This window comes from Balaenoptera physalus (assembly GCF_965194825.1).
Source record: "Balaenoptera physalus genome assembly, chromosome: 10".
NCBI lineage: Eukaryota > Metazoa > Chordata > Mammalia > Artiodactyla > Balaenopteridae > Balaenoptera > Balaenoptera physalus.
Window position 1 is genome coordinate 21,919,677 of NC_138889.1, and position 20,084 is coordinate 21,939,760.

A 20,084-nucleotide genomic window follows, 5' to 3' on the forward strand; every position below is an offset into this window, starting at 1 on the left:
TGTTCTAAACTAGGACCTCACTCCTAATTCCTTACAAAATAAGTTAGAATGCATACACTTTATAGAAAAAAGCTTTAAAATGATGTAAATATAATAACATTCAAAATCTAAATTTCATTTGGTAGGAATGGTTAAAAGATAACACTCAGAAAGACAGCTAAGGTGCCGTATTGAAAGCAACTGAAATGTTACTGCCGGTACATGAAATCATTTCAGTAAGGAATTTACTTCAGAAATAGGGGCGAAGAATTATAGAATAATGCACAAGTCAACACTGTTAGAGCCAGCACATCATCTACGCTAACAATGATGTACAGCAGCAAAGATAATCCAAAAATCTTTTATATTTGTTTTTGTATTATATTATTATTTGCAGTAGATATATCTTCCCAATTGTATTTCAGATTTGTTTCCCTTTTTGGATATTCATTACCTGATGGATGGGGGAACATACCCAATGGCAATCTCAAGGGCACAGGGAAGCCAGGGAGATAAAATTTTGCCAGAGATAATCTACAAAACAAATTGTGTCTGTAAGTGAGTAGGAGGCGTGGCCTGGAACCCTGAGGGTATGGAGGGGAGTGAGGTCAAGCACGTTATTGATGGCTCTGCCATCCATCAGCCGCAACAAGTGGCCCAGGGAGAAGCGTGGTTGCAAACATGCCTACTCACTGCAATCTCTCTCCTTTCCCTCAGGTACACAACTAACCTCTTCAGAGCTATCATGGTTAGAGCATTGTGGAGGACCAGCCTCCTGAGAAAGGACCACCTGAGTCCTGGATGAGAGCATCCTGGGCTTCTTTGGGGCCAGAGAAATCCTGAAACTACACATCACCCATATATGTTTTGAGACATGCTTTAGATGCTTATTTTTAGAAGCCCTGCAACTACTTGAAAAATTGAATGTATTGCAGAATAGAGTTATGGCCAATGGTGGCAGAGTCTGCATGAAGTCTCTGCTTCATGGTCTTCTGGGAAAAACCCTTCAACTTGTTGGCTATACTGTTCAGTATAACTGTGTAGCTCATTGTGTTTTTGAACATGTCGGTGGTGCTGTCATGTATTCTGGACTATCAATGGAGCCTACAATTAAAAATTCAGATGTTAAAATATTTGCCAATTTGCAGAGAATCTTGACATTTTTATGACATCCAAAAAGGTGACACTGTGATTGCAAAAAGCCCAAGTGATCCAAAATCAAATATTTGTAAAAGAGTAATTGGTTTGAAAGGAGACAAAATCCTCAGCAATAGTCCATCAGGTTTCTTTAAAAGCTATAATTATGTGCCAATGGATCATGTTTGGTTAGAAGGTGGTAATCTACACAATTCTACAGATTGCAGATACTTTGGACCTATTCCATGTGGGCTAATAAGAGGATGTGTCTTCTTTAAGATTTGGCCTCTGAGTGATTTGGATTTCTACCTGAAGGCCTTAAATGGCCACAGATCTCACAATGATTAGCAAGCATTTATTCTTTGACTTGCTTATTGTCTCCTGTTCAAGTGAATTTATTATTGTCACTGAAATCATATACTTACCAATAAAATACTATTCAAAAAAAAAAAAAACCAAGTACTCCCAAATTGGGGGAGGGGGGGGCAAGTCTAAAGAAAGCTAATATAAATCAATTGAAAATGAATGCGCTAAGCCACATGCTGAGAAGAATTTGCAAAGAAATCTTTCTTATTCTTAAGAAGGAGATGAACTGCAATTTATGTAAAAATTCTTCTTAATCTTTTAAATTCTAGGGAAGGTAACAGTGGAACAACTAGTTTCAAATCTCTTCCCAGACACAGACAAAATCATAAAAGTAAAATATAGGAAACAATTCCTCAGTACTGAAAGGAAGGCATGTTGTCAACAAACAAGGAAGATTATCTCACCTATAAGGTAAAGGATAAACAGGATCAGATGATCTCACTAAAAACCAATTCAGTTTTCCCTGGAAGTACAGGGTTACAGGAAGAGAGTAAAGCAAATCTTGACAAGTTTCACCAGCACTCCCTAATAATGAGGGATGAGGGCAAGAGGTGAGTGTGGCAATGGATGGATCCGTGGATTCAGAGGCTGGGGCAGGTGGAAAAAGCAAGCGCTGGGTACAGCAGAAAACTGTTCAGCAACTCAGATGCTGCCGCCTGGGTTCTCGATAGCCGAGTGGATGCATTTTGACCTGGAGAAACACTTCCTGAAATGCGGAAGGAGGCAGGACCCTCAATCCCACTCTGACAGAGCAGGAAGGACCGTGAGAAAGATGGAGGCCACTCCTTGTGGAGGCACATTTGTACTGGCCCTAACTGCAGCATATATGGAGCAGGGAGGCCCATGAAACTCGCTCCAAGCTTTCTCTCACCCAAAATTTTACCTTCCTGGCCATTTCCTCCGGATACATTAAAACGCATCCCCAAATTACAGTAGAAATAATTGGGAACATTGTAGAGGGACAACCCTCCACAATGACAAGTCACTCTCCCAGTCTGAAGGGTAAAATATCTGGGGAAGATCCTAGAGAAAGCTATACCCATCTTGTGTACTTGGAGTTAGTGGTCAGGCTAAACAAAATGCCAAATGTAAAATATCTGGCCTCTGGTACAATAATTTCAGCAAAGAATGGAAACACAACTTCTGAGACAAACGTATAGATTTCCCCCCTTCCTGACCCACATGTGACCCCCGTTCCCTCCCTACCCTATTCAGGCTACTGAATGACTGAATTGATAACATTATCTAACAACACCCAGTCCTCCAGGTTATCTATGAGGAAAAATTATTTTAAAAAACAGACTGAAGTCAGACAGCTTCTTTGCAATATTAAATGCCAAAAGAAAAGGGAATCATTAATTTTTAAGGAAAATAGCTATAACACTGAGTCAGTAATGAACATAACATGGTATAGAACATAATACTGAGTTCTATAACTCAGTAAAGTGTCCTTTCATATAGAGATAACAGGAAAATCAAATATGCAAATCTTCAGAAGGTGTACAACCCATATACTCTACTCAGAAAAATGACTTGAGATTATGTACTGGTGGCCAAGAGGAGATGCAAATAAAAAAGTAACAGATGGAGATGCACTGATATGAAAGGCCCAGATACATGAATTAAAACACAACCAGGAGGAGGAGCTTCAAGATGGTGGAAGAGTAAGACGTGGAGATCACCTTCCTCCCCACAAATACATCAAAAATACATCTACATGTGGAACAACTCCTACAGAACACGTACTGAACGCTGGCAGAAGACCTCAGACTTCCCAAAAGGCAAGAAACTCCCCACGTACCTAGGTAGGACAAAACAAAAAAGAAAAAACAGAGACAAAGAATAGGGATGGGACCTGCACCAGTGGGAGAGAGCCGTGAAGAAGGAAAGGTTTCCACACACTAGGAAGGCCCTTTGCGGGAGGAGACTGCGGGGGGCAGAGGGGGGAACTCCGAGGCCGCGGAGGAGAATGCAGCCACAGGGGTGCAGAGGGCAAAGAGAAGAGATTCCTGCACAGAGGACAGGTGCCGACCAGCACTCACCAGCCTGAGATGCTTGTCTGCTCACCTGCTGGGGGGGCGGGGGATGGGAGCTGAGGCTCGGGCTTCGGAAGTCGGACCCCAGGGAGAGGACTGGGGTTGGCCGCGTGAACACAGCCTGAAGGGGGCTAGTGCACCACAGCTAGCCAGGAGGGAGTCTGGGAAAAGGTCTGGAGCTGCCGAAGAGGCAAGAGACTTTTTCTTGCCTTTGTTTCAGGGTGTGCGAGGAGAGGGGACTAAAAGCACAGCTTAAAGGAGCTCCAGAGACGGGTGCGAGCCACGTCTATCAGCGCGGACCCCAGAGACGGGCATGAGATGCTAAGGCTGCTACTGCAGCCACCAAGAAGCCTGTGTGCAAGCACAGGTCACTATCCACACCTCCCCTCCCAGGAGCCTGAGCAGGCCACCATTGCCAGGGTCCCGTGATCCAGGGACAACTTCCCCAGGAGAACACACGACGCGCCGCAGGCTGGTGCAATGTCACGCAGGCCGCTGCCGCCGCAGGCTCGCCCCACATCTGTAACCCTCCCTCCCCCCGGCCTGAGTGAGCCAGAGCCCCCGAATCAGCTGCTCCTTTAACCCCGTCCTGTCTGAGCAAAGAACAGACGCCCTCAGGCGACTTACATGCAGAGGTGGGTCCAAATACAAAGTTGAACCCCAGGAGCTGTGTGAACAAAGAAGAGAAAGGGAAATATTTCCCAGCAGCCCCAGGAGCAGCAGATTAAATCTCCACAGTCAACCTGATGTACCCTGCATCTGTGGAATACCTGAATAGACAACGAATCATCCCAAATTGAGGAGGTGGACGTTGGGAGCAACGATATATATTTTTTTTTCCATTTTTCTCTTTTTGTGAGTGTGTATGTGGATGCTTCTGCGTGTGATTTTGTCTGTATAGCTTTGCTTTTACCATTTGTCTTAGGGTTCTATATGTCCGTTTTTTTTTTTTTTTTAGTATAGTTTTTAGTGCTTGTTATCATTGGTGGATTTGATTTTTGGTTTGGTTGTTCTCTTCTTTCTTTCTTATTTTTAAATACTTAAAAAAATTTTTTAATAATTATTTTTTGTTTTTCATTTTAATAACGTTTTTATTTTATTTTATTTTATTTTATCTGCTTCTTTCTTTTCTTTCTCCCTTTTATGCTGAGACATATAGATGACAGGCTGTTGGTGCTCCAGCCAGGCATCAGGGCTGTGCCTCTGAGGTGGGAGAGCCAAGTTCAGGACACTGGTCCACAAGAGACCTCCCAGCTCCACGTAATATCCAACAGTGAAAAATCCCAGATATCTCCATCTCAACGTCAAGACCCAGCTCCACTCAACGAAAAGCAAGCTACAGTGCTGGACACCCTATGCCAAACCACTAGCAAGACAGGAACACAACCCCACCCATTAGCAGAGAGGCTGTCTAAACTCATAATAAGGTCACAGACACCCCAAAACACACCACCAGACGTGCACCTGCCCACCAGAAAGACAGGATCCAACCTCATCCAGCAGAACACAGACACCAGTCCCCTACACCAAGAAGCCTACACAACCCACTGAAACAACTTTAGCCACTGGGGGCAGACACCAAAAACAACAGGAACTACGAACTTGCAGCCTGACGAAAGAAGACCCCAAGCACAGCAAGTTAAGCAAAATGAGTAGACAAACAAACACACAGCTGATGAAGGAGCAAGGTAAAAACCCACCAGACCTAACAAATGAAGAGGAAATAGGCAGTCTACCTGAAAAAGAATTCAGAATAATGATAGTAAAGATGATCCAAAATCTTGGAAATAGAATGGAGAAAATAAAAGAAATGTTTAACAAGGACCTAGAAGAACTAAAGAGCAAACAAACAATCATGAACACCACAATAAATGAAATTTAAAATTCTCTAGAAGGGATCAATAGCAGAATAACTGAGGCAGAAGAATGGACAAGTGACCTGGAAGATAAAATGGTGGAAATAACTACTGCAGAGCAGAATAAAGAAAAAAGAATGAAAAGTATTGAGGACAGTCTCAGAGACCTCTGGGACCACAATAAACACACCAACATTAGAATTATAGGGGTCCCAAAAGAAGAAGAGAAAAAGAAAGGGACTGAGAAAATATTTCAAGAGATTATAATTGAAAAGTTCCCTAATGTGGGAAAGGAAGTAGTTAATCAAGTCCAGGAAGCACAGAGAGTCCCATACAGGGTAAATCCAAGGAGAAACACGCCAAGACACATATTAATCAAACTATAAAAAATTAAATACAAAGAAAAAATATTAAAAGCAGCAAGGGAAAAACAACAAATACAAGGGAATTCACTTAAGGTTAACAGCTGATCTTTCAGCAGAAACTCTACAAGCCAGAAGGGAGTAGCAGGACATATTTAAAGTGATGAAAGGGAAAAACCTGCAACCAAGGTTACTCTACCCAGCAAGGACCTCATTCAGATTTGACAGAGAAATTAAAAGCTTTACAGACAAGCAAAAGCTAAGAGAATTCAGCACCACCAAACCAGCTTTACAACAAATGCTAGAGGAACTACTCTAGGCAGGAAAAACAAGAGAAGAAAAAGACCTACAATAACAAACCCAAAACAATTAAGAAAATGGTTATCGGAACATACATATCGATAATTACCTTAAATATAAATGGATTAAGTGTTCCAACCAAAAGACATACACTGGCTGAATGGATACAAAAATTAGACCCATATAAATGTTGTCTACAAGAGACCCACTTCAGACCTAGGGACACATACAGACTGAAAGTGAGGGGATGGAAAAAGATATTCCATGCAGATGGAAATCAGAAGAAAGCTGGAGTAGCAATTCTCATATCACACAAAATAGACTTTAAAACAAAGACTATTACAAGAGATAAAGAAGAACACTACATAATGATCAAGGGATCGATCCAAGAAGAATATAGAACAATTGTAAATATTTATGCACCCAACATAGGAACACCTCAATACACAAGGCAAACACTAACAGCCATAAAAGGGGAAATTGACAGTAACACTATCATAGTAGGGGACGTTAACACCCCACTTTCACCGATGGACAGATCATCCAAAATGAAAATAAATAAGGAAACACAAGCTTTAAATGATACATTAAACAAGATGGACTTAATTGATATTTATAGGACATTCCATCCAAAAACAACAGAATACACTTTCTTCTCAAGTGCTCATGGAACATTCTCCAGGATAGATCATACCTTGGGTTACAAATCAAGCCTTGGTAAGTTTAAGAAAACTGAAATCGTATCAAGTGTCTTTTCTGACCATGACGCTATGAGACTACATATCAATTACAGGAAAAACTCTGCAAAAAATACAAACACATGGAGGCTAAACAATACACTGCTGAATAACCAAGAGATCATTGAAGAAATCAAGGAGGAAATCAAAAAATACCTAGAAACAAATGACAATGAAAACATGATGACCCAAAACCTATGGGATGCAGCAAATGCAGTTCTAAGAGGGAAGTTTATAGCAATACAAGCCTACCTTAAGAAACAAGAAACAGGGCTTCCCTGGTGGCGCAGTGGTTGGGAGTCTGCCTGCCAGTGGTCTGGGAGGATCCCGCATGCCGTGGAGCAGCTGGGCCCGTGAGCCACAATTACTGAGCCTGTGCGTCTGGAGCCTGTGCTCCGCAACAAGAGAGGCGGCGATAGTGAGAGGCCCGCGCACCGCAATGAAGAGTGGTCCCCGCTTACCGCAGCTGGAGAGAGCCCTCGCGCAGAAACAAAGACCCAACACAGCCATAAATGAATAAATAAACAAATACTTTAAAAAAAAGAAAAAAAAAAAGTAAAAGTCTATTAATTAAAAAAAAAAAAAAGAAACAAGAAACATCTCAAATAAACAACCTAACCTTACATCTAAAGCAATTAGAGAAAGAAGAACAAAAAAACCCCAAAGTTAGCGGAAGGAAAGAAATCATAAAGTTCAGACCAGAAATAAATGAAAAAACAATGAAGGAAACAATAGCTAAGATCAATACAACTAAAAGCTGATTCTTTGAGAAGATAAACAAAATTGATAAACCATTAGCCAGGCACATCAAGAAAAAAAGGGAGAAGACTCAAATCAATAGAATTAGAAATGAAAAAGGAGAAGTAATAACTGACACTGCAGAAATACAAAGAACCATAAGAGATTACTACAATCAACTATATGCCAATAAAAAAAATGGACACCCTGGAAGAAATGGACAAATTCTTAGAAAGGCACAACCTTCCAAGACTGAACCAGGAAGAAATAGAAAATATGAACAGACCAATCACAAGCACTGAAATAGAAATTGTGATTAAAAATCTTCCCACAAAGAAAAGCCCAGGATCAGATGGCTTCACAGGAGAATTCTTTCAAACATTTAGAGAAGAGCAAACACCTATACGTCTTAAACTCTTCCAAAATATAACAGAGGGAGAAACACTCCCAAACTCATTCTACGAGACCACTATCACCCTGATACCAAAATCAGACAAAGATGTCAGAAAACAATAAAACTACAGACCAATATCACTGATGAACATAGATGCAGAAATCCTCAACAAAATACTAGCAAACAGAATCCAACAGCACATTAAAAGGATCATACACTATTATGAAGTGGGGTTTATAACAGGAATGCAAGGATTCTTCAATATACGCAAATCAATCAATGTGATACACCGTATGAACAAACTGAAGGAGAAAAACCATCTGATCATCTCAATAGATGCAGAGAAAGCTTTCAACAAAATTCAACACCCACTTATGATAAAAACCCTCGAGAAAGTAGGCATAGAGAGAACTTACCTAAACATAATTAAGGCCATATATGACAAACCCACAGCCAACATCGTTCTCAATGGTGAAAAACTGAAACCATTTCCTCTAAGATCAGGAACAAGACAAAGTTGTCCACTCTTACCACTATTACTCAATATAGTTTTGGAAGTTTTAGCCACAGCAATCAGAGAAGAAAAAGAAATAAAAGGAATCCAAATTGGAAAAGAAGAAGTAAAGTTGTCACTGTTTGCAGATGACATGATACTATACATCGAGAATCCTAAAGATGCTACCAGAAAACTACTAGGGCTAATCAATGAATTTGGTAAAGTAGCAGGATACAAAATTAATGCACAGAATCTCTTGCATTCCTATACATGAATGATCAAAAATCTGAAAGAGAAATTAAGGAAACACTCCCATCTACCACTACAACAAAAAGAATAAAATGCCAAGGAATAAACCTACCTAAGGAGACAAAAGACCTGTATGCAGAAAACTATAAGACACTGATGAAAGAAATTAAAGATGATACAAACAGGTGGAGAGATATACCATGCTCTTGGATTGGAAGAATCAACATTGTGAAAATGACTCTACTACCCAAAGCAATATACAGATTCAATGCAATCCCTAACAAACTACCAATGGCATTTTTCACTGAAGTAGAACAAAATATTTCACAATTTATCTGAAAACACAAAAGACCCCGGATAGCCAAAGCAATCTTGAGAAAGAAATACCCAGCTGGAGAAATCAGGCTCCCAGACTTCAGACTATACTACAAAGCTACAGTACTCAAGACAGTATGGTATTGGCACAAAACCAGAAATGTAGATCAATGGAACAGGATAGAAAGCCCAGAGATAAACCCACACACATATGGTCACCTTATCTTTGATAAAGGAGGCAAGATTATACAATGGAGAAAAGACAGCCTCTTCAATAAGTGGTGCTGGGAAAACTGGACAGCTACATGTAAAAGAATGAAATTAGAACACTCCCTAACACCATACAGAAAAATAAACTCAAAGTGGATTAAAGACCTAAATGTAAGGCCAGACACTATCAAACTCTTAGAGGAAAACATAGGCAAAACACTCTATGACAATTCAAGCAGATCCCTAGGTGGATTTCTGGTGCTCTTTCTTTGTGCCTCTGCCTCCTGCCCAGTGCCCTACCCTGTAACATCCTGCCATCCCAGTCTCCCCAAACGCCAATATTTCTCCTCTATTCAACAATACTTGTGGGCTCCACTTGGGTTCCCCCTCTCTGTGCTGTCCTCTAGAAATTGTCTCCAGGCTAAAAGCTAAGGTAATTGTAGGGCTCACCTATTTCTTTCCCTTCTCTGAGAGACCACAGTGCTGTGCTTCACGTTGGTCAATATCTGAAAATATTTTTTCATTCCACCATTCTAGTTGTTTATGGTGGGAAGGTAATCCTGGAGCCTGTTACTATCTCATGACCGGAAGTGGAATTTCCAACCAAAATGTTTTTATTAAGAAAATCTTAATTTTTTAATTTTTAAAATTTTATTGGAGTATGGTTGATTTACAATGTTGTGTTAGTTTCAGCTATACAGCAAAGTGAATCAGATATATATAGATATATATATGTATATAGATATAGATATATAGAGATAGAGATAGAGATATATCTCCACCTTTTTTTTAGATTCTTTTCCCATATAGGCCATTACACAGTATTGAGTAGAGTTCCCTGTGTTATACAGTAGGTTCTTATTAGTTATCTATTTTATATATAGTAGTGTGTATATATCAATCCCAATCTCGCAATTTACCCCTCACCCCCTTATCCCCTGGTATGCATAAGTTTGTTTTCTATATCTGTGACTCTATTTCTGTTTTGTAACTAAGTGCATTTGTATCCTTTTTTTAGATTTCACATATAAGCAATATCATATGATATTTATCTTTTTCTGTCTGACTTACTTCACTCAGTATGACAATCTCTAGTTGCATCCATGTTGCTGCAAATGGCATTATTTTGCTCTTTTTTATGGCTGAGTAATAGTCCATTGTATATATGTACCACATCTTCTTTACCCATTCCTCTGCTGATGGACATTTAGGTTGCTTCCATGTCCTGGTTATTGTAAATAGTACTGCAATGAACACTGGGGTGCATATCTTTTTGAATTATGGTTTCCTCCAGGTATATGCCTAGGAGTGGGATTACTGGGTCATACGGTAGTTCTATTTTTAGATTTTTAAGGAACCTCCATACTGTTCTCTACAGTGGCTGTACCAATTTACATTCTCACCAACAGTGTAGGAGGGTTCCCTTTTCTCCACACCCTCTCCAGCATTTCTTGTTTGTAGATTTTTTTGATGATGGCCATTCTGACTCGCGTGAGATGATACCTCATTATGGTTTTGATTTGCATTTCTCTAATAATTAGTGATGTTAAGCATCTTTTCATGTGCTTCTTGACCATCTGTATGTCTTCTCTGGAGAAATGTCTATTTAGATACTCTGTCCATTTTTTGATCGGGTTATTTGTTTTCTTGATATTGAGCTGCAAGAACTGTTAGTATATTTTGGAGATTAATCCCTTGTCGGTTGCTTGGTTTGCAAATATATTCTCCCATTCTGAGGGTTGTCTTTTAGTCTTGTTTATGGTTTCCTCTGCTGTGCAAAAGCTTTTAAGTTTCATTAGGTCCCATTTGTTTATTTTTGTTTTTATTTCCATTTCTCTAGGAGGTAGGTCATAAAGGATCTTGCTGTGATTTATGTCATAGAGTGTTTTGTCTATGTTTTCCTCTGAGAGTGTTACAGTGTCTGGCCTTACATTTAGGTCTTTAATCCATTTTGAGTTTATTTTTGTGTATGGTGTTAAGGAGTGTTCTAATTTCATTCTTTTACATGTAGCTGTCCAGTTTTCCCAGCACCACTTACTGAAGAGGCTGTCTTTTCTCCATTGTATATTCTTGCCCCCTTGTCATAGATTAGGTGACCATAGGTGTATGGGTTTATCTCTGGACTTTTTATCCTGTTCCATTGATCTATATTTCTGTTTTTGTACCAGTACCATATTGTTTTGATTACTATAGCTATGTAGTATAGTCTGCTTCTTCCAGCTCCGTTTTTCTTTCTCAAGATTGCTTTGGCTATTCTTGGTCTTTTGTGTTTCCATACAAATTGCAAAAATTTTTGTTCTAATTCTGTGAAAAATGCCATTGATAATTTGATAGGAATTGCACTGAATCTGTAGATTGCTTTGGGTAGTATAGTCATTTTCACAATATTGATTCTTCCAATCCAAAAACATGGTATATCCCTCCATCTGTTTGTGTCATCTTTGATTTCTCTCATCAGTATCTTATAGTTTTCAGAGTACAGGTCTTTTGCCTCCTTAGGTAGGTTTATTCCTAGGTATTTTATTCTTTTTGATGCAATGGTAAATGGGATTGTTTCCTTAATTTCTCTTTCTGATCTTTTGTTGTTAGTGTATAGGAATGCAAGAGATTTCTGTGCATTAATTTTGTATCCTGCAACTTTACTAAATTCGTTGATGAGCTCTAGTAGTCTTCTGGTAGCATCTTTAGGATTTTCTACGTATAGTATCATGTCATCTGCAAACAGTGACAGTTTTACTTCTTTTCCAATTTGGATTCCTTTTATTTCTTTTTCTTCTCTAATTGCCACATCTAGGACTTCCAAAACTATGTTGAATAATAGTGGCAAGAGTGGACATCCTGATCTTCTTCCTGATCTAAGAGGAAATGCTTTCAGTTTTTCACCATTGAGAATAATGTTTCCTGTGGGTTTGTCATATATGACCTTTATTATGTTGAGGTAGATTCCCTCTATGCCCATTTTCTGGAGAATTTTGATCATAAATCGGTGTTGAATTTTGTCAGAAGCTTTTTCTGCATCTATTGAGATGATCATATGGTTTTTATTCTTTAATATGTTTATATGGTGTGTCACATTGATTGATTTGCATATGTTGAGGAATCCTTGCATCCCTGGGATAAACCCCACTTGATCATGGTGTATGATCCTTTGAATGTGTTGTTGGATTTGGTTTGCTACTATTTTGTTGAGGATTTTTGCATCTATGTTCATCAGTGATATTGGTCTATAATTTTCTTTTTTTGTGATATCTTTGTCTGGTTTTAGTATCAGGGTGATGGTGGCCTCATAGAATGAGCTTGGGAGTGCTCCTTCCTCTGCAATTTTTTGGAATAGTTTGAGGATAGGTGTTAGTAACTCTTCTCTAAATGTTTGATAGTATTCACCTGTGAAGCCATCTGGTCCTGGACTTTTGTTTGTTGGGAGTTTTTTCATCACAGTTTCAGTTTCAGTGCTTGTGATTTGTCTGTTCTTATTTTCTATTTCTTGCTGGTTCACAAAGGATCATAAGAGACTACTACAAGAAGCTATATGTGAATAAAATGGACACCTGGAAGAAATGGACAAATTCTTAGAACGGTACAACCTTCCAAGACTGAACCAAGAAAATCTAAAGAATACATCATTTCTTTCATAATGTTTTTACCCTCCTATGCTAACAAATAAATTTAATCATTTCAATTACTGTATTTGCAAATTTTTCTGGAAAAAACCTATTTACCATGGGTCCCACAAAGACACCACATTTCTGATGTAGAAGAAGACCAATTAGATATAATTAAAATTGATGCACACTTCTTGTCTTATGGTCAGTCCTCCCACCATGCTTGTGGGCTCCACGTCTTATATCCAGAGGACAGATAGTCCAGATCCTTTGGTTAGTTAACACTTTTAGGTTCCAGGGGTATGATTTCATGGTCTACATTCAATCCAGGGTTACTTTCTCTCTTATTAAGGATAAGATATTGTGTCTTTTGTGTTTTACTACACTTAGAGTCTATTTCAATTTGATTTTGCCCTTGGCACAGTGACAGTGCTGCATATTTCTTACTGTTCTTACTATAGGAAAAGAAAGCCTTGGCAGCAACCTAAAGATAGTGCCTAGTTTGGATGCAATCATTCTGAGAGTGGAAGATGACTCTTTTCCTAATAATAATAGGAATAATAACAATAACAAGTAAAAAGGAATAATAATATTGATAACCAGTAATGCAATATAACAAATAGTTTACTAACAACAGAAATAATTATTAGAAATAATAATGAAGGATGTATTTTGAATGAATGTACTAACTAACAAATTTTATTACTGATATTCAGTGGATACTGGAGTATGAAGGATTATATGCTCCTTTTCTGTCTCTAAATGTCCCCTCGCTAGTCTAGGTGCGTCCTTCATCTTGGATCCACTTCACTGTCTGACAAGATGTGCTAGTGCTCGGCTTGTTGAGCACCTGAACAGTATGTGCATTTTCAACTTCTGTTAGGAACATTCCCCTCTCATTTCTAGCTGGTAAAAACTTATATCATGGTAGCTCTTCCCAGACACAATAAGGGATAATGTAGTTGGATGAACCAAAAGATTTTGATTTCTTATTTGTTTATCAACCTGAGATTTTTTTCCCCTTCTTTTTGCAGTTTTGCACTATGTAGTTGCAGAGGAATTTCCTGTTTGGGGGAAAAAGTTCCCAGAAGATTAGCTCACTCACAAAGCTGAAAGGCTATTTTCCTTTAAGCATTATTCAAAAGAAACTAATTATCTTTAGAGAGCTAGGAGAATTTGCAATGACCTCTCAGGCTGAATTTGTAGAGGCTTCATAGGAAGATTTTTGATTCTTAGCTATACTTGTCTAATTTTTAATTTTAATAATTTTCTGTACCATAATAAAATAAAATTTATTTCAAAATATCATTGCAGCTGCTCCTTGGTTAGCTGCAATTGTGTATCAGAGCTGGATGCTACGTTTAACATCCAATGGCTCTGTTTATTTAGTTTTGCAATCCATACATGTAGAGTTAAAAAGAAAATGTTCTACTAGTTGGACGTATTAAGACTCTAGGTCATTCTCTGTCATCACAAATGGGAGAAATATCTACTGGAAGAGAGACACTGAATTCTTCAAGTTCAAAGACCATTTTAATAAGTGTGGTAGATATATCAGAAAAAATAGAGGGCACACAAGTTCTGGAACAATTAGGGGCCTTCTGATTACCTGACATTTGGGGGAATTATTTCTTCAAGTACACATATGTCAGACTGCTTGATATTTACCCTCAAGTTGCTCAGGGTCTCTTCTCCCTTGAAACATTCTAGGGCTATATAGATAATTCTTCCTCTAAGTCAATAGGCAGATTTTTTTCCTGACCAGGAGAATAAGAATGATGTCTGTTTCCATAGGGGAGCACGGACAGGTTTACTGGCCATCCGTTTATAATATTAGGGGTTCCTGGGCTCAGTGTTATTCAGCTGTGACACAGATCCACTGTGTGCATAAGCATTCACCTGGACACTCCTCCACATCAGCCCCACGGGTCTGGGGTGGGTAAGAAGAACCAGTGAGAACACAGTTCTCCTGCTGCATACTGTGCCGTGAGTGAAAACTGTCTGAATCATCCGGGCTCATGCTGCCGACCTGACCCAGTCTCTGGAGGGATAGTCAGCCAGACCAGCACCTGCAATAGACGCTGTTGCTTAGGAACTGCTTGACTGCTTGACACATGAAACTCTAGAGAAGACAGATCTAATGTATAGAGACCAAAGGCAGCTCATTGGTTGCTTGGGACTGGGGTAGGGAGGACTGACTGGGAAGGAGGGAACCTTTTGAGGTGGTGACGACATTGTCAAAGTTCATCCTACTATAAACTTAAAATGTATGGCTCCTATTGTACACAAATTACACTTTAATAAAATGTGTTTTTAAAATACTTTGTCCTTATGTATATGTCTGAAAGAATGTGTGAGTGGTAAGTAAAAATAATTCACAAGTCAAAGGCAATATGTCATCATGGAATATTCAACTGAAATGAGTTTGTCACCTTGAATAAGTCAAATACCTTCTCTATGTCCAAATTATTTAGAAAAGTCAAGGAAAAGCTGTATATTTCTTAAATTTTGACTAAACTAAAAAGCTGAGACTTAACATAGCAACATTGAGTTCTTTGAGAAAGAGTTTCATTTAAAAATTAGAATTTATAGTTGTTGTACATATTTTTAATTGTGAGTTTGCTTTCAGATAAATGTGTTTCTGCTAGAAGTTACTTGAAAATATCTGTACTGCCTTCTAAAAGTCTTAAAGGAAAATTAAACTTGAGAAAAACAACTCAAAATTTATGCAATGTTCTAATCTGAGCAACAGAAAAACAATAATAATTTCAATAGAAAATAGTGGTCCCATTAAAAAGACATTACATTCCTAATAAAGAAATACTAGTATAAATATAGGAATCTCCCCCAAAGGTAAAGTTTTTATGGTGAAAGGGGGTGACGAGGGATTGAGGTTTCCGATTTATAGAGAGACAAGGGCAAATGCTGAAAAATCAAAAGAACCACACAATAAATACTTCTAACCTAGAGCATGTATCCAAACTGGGGGAGAAATAGGATGAATGGGCAACATGCACAGTACTGAATTCTCCTTCACTTTGCTGTGTTCAGCTCTGTGAGTGGATTTTGCCCTCAACTGCATTACTTGGTAGCAGTTAGTTTGCTGGCAAAAATCTGCAACATCAAAAAGAATATGACTTTCACCTTATACTGACACTCTTATCCAATTTACCAATCAAGCGTGAGCCAATTTGATTTACAGAAATAAGTCATAGTAGCAGAATAGATTGTACTTTTGTTTATTCTTCAAGCTCAGAAGTCAATTCCTCAGGAAAACCTTCCCCGACCTCTTGCCCCAGACCAGGGTGGGCCCCACCAGGTACACATTCTCAGAGCTCTTTGTGTTCTTCCTTTATAATATGAACCACATTTTATATCCCAGTGAAATTATTTTCTTATTGTCTGACTCCCCCATGGACTGCAAGATGTATTTTCACTCACCAGGGTATCCCCAGTACCTGGCATAGTGCTTAGGCATATAGTAAGTGTCCAAGAAATATTGGTTGACTGCAAGAATTATTTAACTAATTAAATATTATGCCACAGAAGTAAAATTTTAGTTGTTCTCTGCTATGGTGTTTGTAAAATTAAAAGTTACAATAACACTCCTTTTCCTTTTGCTCTGGCTTTCTTTATTTTTAAAATAAGAAACAGAAAGCTTGGTTTGTAGTTGGTAACAGTCTTCTTCCACTGGAGAAGAGAAGACATAGGAAGAAAGATAAGCCTGATGAATTTAAAAAAAAAAAATTCTCACTGTGGCTACCAGATCTCTATTATTAAAAATTATCAAGTAAACCTGCTTAGATCAATATAATATACCACATCCCCAACTTCACCTGCTAACCTACCTCCAGAACTGAATTAAGAATGTCATTGGAAATAATACTATTACAATCGTTTGTTTCTATAAAATTCATTCAGTGATTTACCATCTACTTTGTTTCCCACTGTAAATGGCACTCCAGGGTAATTTTTCTTGTGTTGATTAGACAATAGCACATGCACAGCTTTACAATGGTGGGGGGTTGGTAGGGAAGAAATCAATATAATAAATACTGCTTTATTTTTTCCCCCCCAGAATGCTGTCATTACCCTTTCTTTCTGCAAAATTCTATGGATTATTGAGGCTGGAATTATCATAGAAGTCACTAGTGACTAAGGCTCAGAGAAATTAACTATTTTCTTGCCCAAGGTTTTATACTGAATTTATGGAAAAGCTGGAGTCGGAATTCAGATTGTCTAACACCCAGTTCAGTAGTATTGAGTGAAATTTAGTTGATCATGAGTCTTCTCTCTCTAGGGGTTTCTACATCTTCCTTCTTTTTCTTCTTTTTAGAATAAGGTTTTGCTTTCTGAAAATCTGCTAAAAAATCATGACAGCCTGATATGAAAATCTAATGCTGTTATTCTGCTATATTGTCATTTGCTGGATTATTCCACCTGTGTATGAAAGGTAAAACACAGGAAACTCATACACAAATGCACACACACAAAAAATTGGAGTTAAAGCCAGAAAAAAAAAGTTGTTTTGAACACACAATTTAAAGTAACAATAAACCTAAGGCAAAGTGATGTTTCTAAATCCAAAATCTTCCATCACTCTTAGAGACATGTCAACTTTGTCAACTAGTGATCCATTTTATTGCCCTCAGATGTGGCATAGGCCTGGGAACTTGTCCTAGGTGTTTTACCAGGTGAATGGCACGCTGAATCCAAGGAGCCATGAAGAGTTCAGGGAGCTCCACTGTAAAGTTCCAAATTAAAAGTCCCCAGGGTAACATAAACTCAAAACCACACAATTTAAGAGCTCCTCTTAAAAGCAAGACAGATGGATCCTCAACACCAGACTAAATTAGGACCTTCCTTTCAGAGATTTATGCTCCCAAGAGTCCTCACAATCAGGTGATAGAAGCAAAGAATGCATTTTAAGATGAGCCCTTACTCAGGGCACAGGATATCTGGTGGTTAAGAGCACAAACCCTGAAGACACAAATTCTACCTGGGTTTAAAGTCCAACTCTGCTTCTCATTAGACTTTCATCTTGGGCAAGTCATTTAACTTCAATTGCCACAGCTATAAAATGGGAGTATTGATGGTACTTAAATCAAGAATTTACATCATAGAGTAGTGGGAAGGATTAAATTAATTGATACTTTAAAGCACTTAGAGTAACTGGGACCTCAAAGTACTGCATCATTTAGTGTTTGCTGAGTAAACAGAATGATCTCCCTGAGAGCATTTAGGGGACTTCTTTTAAGGAAGTACCTTCTCCGTAGCTCCTGAAAGTGCCGCCAGCGGTCCTGTTTCCTCACACTGCTGTGACTGTTTGCAAAGCGTGTTCCTTGTTCCATCTCAACAGACAAGTAAGTGGAAGCTTGACATTTAAAGCTGAAAAGCTGCCACATTACAATTAGCCAATGGGCCAAAGCTAATTTCTTAAGGAAAAATAAAATAAAACAATCTTTTAAAAAATAATAAAAACCAGGAACAATGAAGTCTGCACAAAAGACATGAGCTAAGTCTTGATCCAAGAACTGTCACTGCTGAGTCTCCCAAGGCTTCAGATGTGCTTTCAATAAAAGGTAAATGATACTCAGTCAACTAAGCTGATTCAGAGAAGGTCATCTGAATGCTCCAACAAGGTAGGTCAGTGGGGATTGGCACATAGCTGATATTCAGTGAATAAATAAATAATAGCAAAAATATACTGCGCAAGCATTTTACACTTAAACACTCATATGCAATATACACTGTGTCAAGAATTTCAGTATATTAATAATATATTAGAAGATAATAATATTAATATATTGTGTAAGTGCTTTATAATAATTCTATAAGGTTATTACTGATTTTGTCTCTACTTTAAAGATGAGGAATATGAGGCACAGAGAGGTTTAAAATTTTTCCTAAGGTCACACAGGAGCGAGTGTTGGAACTCGGATTCAAACCTACACTATCTGGCTCCAGAGTCCATGTACTGAACAATTATGCCATGAATGAATTTAGGACACAGTTCAGAGGGACAGTGTGACAGCCATGGGAGTGCACCGCCCAGGTCTCCCTTCAGTTACAAGGAGCTCAGTAGCCGCAGGGTCCGCTGTTTCAGGATCCACGCTCTTCCTGGGAGGTCCTCCACAAATGACCACAAGGTGAGGACACCAGGGCCTGGCTGCTTCTGCCCAAAGTGGCTCCTGGAACAGGCAGTCTCTGCTCTGGAGCTCCCTGTCAGATCTGCACAGTGGCCCAAGGCCCTCTCTGCTCAATCTGCTTCCTCACCCCATTCCTTTCACAGGTGTTACTCCCAGTAAACTTCTTGAACTCCTAAATCCATCTCAGCATCTCCTTCCCAGAGGAAATATCCGGTTTTCCCTGTCAAATATCCAGCTGAGATCTCACCAGTAAGGAAGAACGATGTTACTGATGTTTCGTAAACATCAGTAACAAAAATCTGCCCTGGAGATGATGAGCGCAGAAGGTTGTCTGGCTCACAGTGTGCCGGGGGTGCCAAGGCGGAGCAGGACGTTGATCTGCCACTGTCTCACTGCAACGCTAAAGCAGTGGCATCACGTGGCTTGTCTGCTCTAATGACAAAGCTTTCATCTTCACTCGAGTACTGATTTTAACATTATGCTAGTACATCTGCTTTCCTTTTGTCATTTCAAATAAGAGAATGAAACCAATAAGAGGATGAAACCTGACAATTGCAGAATACTGACATTTGGGCAGATACAAATGCTTCCTACGCCCCCAGCGTTACAACACTTGTGCCCCCCCATACAACTCCACAACTGAGTTGGCTTCTTCCCATTAAAAGGCAGACATTCTGCCTCTTCAAAAGGTCACTAATCTTTTATGTTCAGTCTAAATTAGATGCTTTATTAATTAACTTTCTAGTAAAAATTACAGAAAAATGTTGTGGGAAGGAGAAGATGGAAACACGTTCAGATTTCTCTACCATGGATTCAGCCTCCTGGAAATAAAGATAGACAGCACATTATGGCAAAAATTAAAAGGCAGGAGATTACTTAGAATTTTTTAAACTGTATGAATAAGTATTAAAGAAAGCTTTAGGGAAAGATGTTGTTGAAGTATTTACACAGTAGATAGGCACATCACCATGTACAATGGTAGTATTGGTTAGTGTTCTTTAATTGCAAGCAATAGATAGCAACTCTGCTAGCTTAAGCCAAAGACATGTATTAGGAGGTTTACAGAAAGAATGGAAGACTGGAAAGCAGGAATTGCAACAATGAAACCACATACAACAATAGTATGATCAAGGAACTTGGCTAGAGTGGGATAGAAAT

At 38.8% G+C, this 20,084-nt stretch overlaps 1 long non-coding RNA gene and 1 pseudogene across 2 annotated transcripts in view; one reads left to right on the forward strand and one right to left on the reverse strand.

Moving 5' to 3' along the window:
- The window catches only part of LOC309667926, a 614,088-nt gene that overhangs the window by 138,563 nt on the left and 455,441 nt on the right, over positions 1–20,084 (reverse strand). The gene's annotated exons all lie outside the window — the stretch shown is intronic.
- Positions 899–1,571, forward strand: LOC309636402 (mitochondrial inner membrane protease subunit 1 pseudogene; annotated as a pseudogene). Its single transcript has one exon. The product of its transcript is annotated as a mitochondrial inner membrane protease subunit 1 pseudogene (transcript).